Raw genomic sequence first — 1814 nt, 5'->3', positions numbered from 1 at the left:
TCACCATGGGCTTTACGGGGTTCGGAAAAAAAGCCTGCACATTTGACTTGGAAGCAATGTTTGAACAGACCCGCAGAACAGCTGTTGAAAGAAGTCGGAAAACACTGGAAGCAAGAGAAAAAGAGGAAGAAATGAACAGAGAGAAAGAATTAAGAAGGCAAAATGAAGATACTGAACCAACATCTTCAGGCTTAAATGTGGTCAGAGATAGCTCAAAATCATCCTCCAGGGATACAAGCAGCAGTGAAAGTGGAGACAGTTCTGATTCTTCTTCTGATGAGTTAATTGGCCCTCCCTTGCCTCCCAAAATGACAGAAGAACCAGTTAATCTTATGGAAGAAGATATCCTTGGTCCTTTGCCTCCACCACTTTCTGAAGAAGGGGAAGATGACGACAATGATGATGATTCAGAAGAGGAAGAAAATCCTGTCCAAAAGATTCCTGATTCACATGAGATAACATTGACGCATGGCACTAAAACAGTTTCTGCTTTGGGTCTGGATCCCTCCGGTGCCCGTTTAGTGACTGGAGGATATGACTATGATGTTAAGTTTTGGGATTTTGCTGGAATGGATAATTCTTTTAAGGCATTTCGATCCCTTCAGCCTTGTGAATGTCATCAGATCAAATCGCTACAGTACAGTAACACAGGAGACATGATTCTTGTTGTATCTGGAAGTTCACAGGCTAAGGTGATTGACAGAGATGGTTTTGAAGTAATGGAATGTATAAAGGGAGACCAGTATATTGTGGACATGGCCAACACCAAGGGTCACACAGCAATGCTTCACACTGGCTCATGGCACCCCAAAATCAAGGGAGAATTTATGACTTGTTCAAATGATGCAACTGTGAGGACATGGGAAGTTGACAATCCAAAGAAGCAAAGAAGTGTATTTAAACCACGGACGATGCAGGGCAAAAAAGTAATTCCCACCACGTGCATGTATAGTAGAGATGGAAATCTCATAGCAGCTGCTTGCCAGAATGGAAGCATCCAGATCTGGGACCGAAATTTGACTGTCCACCCCAAATTCCACTCTAAACAAGCTCACGCCCCAGGTACAGACACGTCTTGTGTGACCTTTTCCTATGATGGCAATGCCCTCGCCTCTTGTGGAGGTGATGATACATTAAAATTATGGGATGTCCGACACTTTAAAAAGCCACTTTTTTCAGCCTCTGGTTTTCCCACCTTGTTTCCAATGCCTGACTGTTGTTTCAGTCCAGATGATAAACTCATTGTCACCGGCACATCTGTTCAACGGGGATGTGGCAGCGGTAAGCTTGTTTTCTTCGAGTGCCGGACTTTCCAAAAAGTCTATGAAATAGACATCACAGATGCGAGTGTTGTTCGTTGCCTGTGGCATCCAAAGCTGAACCAGATCATGGTCGGAACTGGAAATGGATTGGCTAAAGTGTATTATGACCCCAACAAAAGTCGGAGGGGAGCAAAATTATGTGTGGTAAAAACACAACAGAAGGCAAAACAAGCTGAGACTCTAACCCAAGACTACATTATCACCCCTCATGCCTTGCCTATGTTCCGTGAGCCCTGCCAGTGGAATACAAGGAAACAGCTGGAGAAGGACAGACTGGACCCCCTGAAGTCTCACAAACCCGAACCTCCTGTAGCAGGCCCAGGTCGTGGTGGCCGAGTTGGAACCCATGGGGGCACACTGTCTTCATACATTGTAAAAAACATTGCTTTGGACAAGACCGATGACAGCAATCCCCGAGAAGCCATTTTGCAGCATGCCAAAGCAGCTGAAGACAACCCATATTGGGTTTCTCCAGCATACTCCAAGACTCAG

The 1814-nt window shown here is 45.0% G+C and overlaps 1 pseudogene; it reads left to right on the top strand.

The window, feature by feature from the left end:
- The first annotated feature begins 5 nt into the window (after nt 1-5).
- LOC102832157 lies at nt 6-1814 on the top strand (annotated as a pseudogene).

This window comes from Chrysochloris asiatica, unplaced genomic scaffold (genome assembly GCF_000296735.1).
Source record: "Chrysochloris asiatica unplaced genomic scaffold, ChrAsi1.0 scaffold00138, whole genome shotgun sequence".
Taxonomy (NCBI): domain Eukaryota; kingdom Metazoa; phylum Chordata; class Mammalia; order Afrosoricida; family Chrysochloridae; genus Chrysochloris; species Chrysochloris asiatica.
Note: the sequence above shows the minus strand (reverse complement) of the source record. Positions and strands in the feature narration are given on the sequence as shown.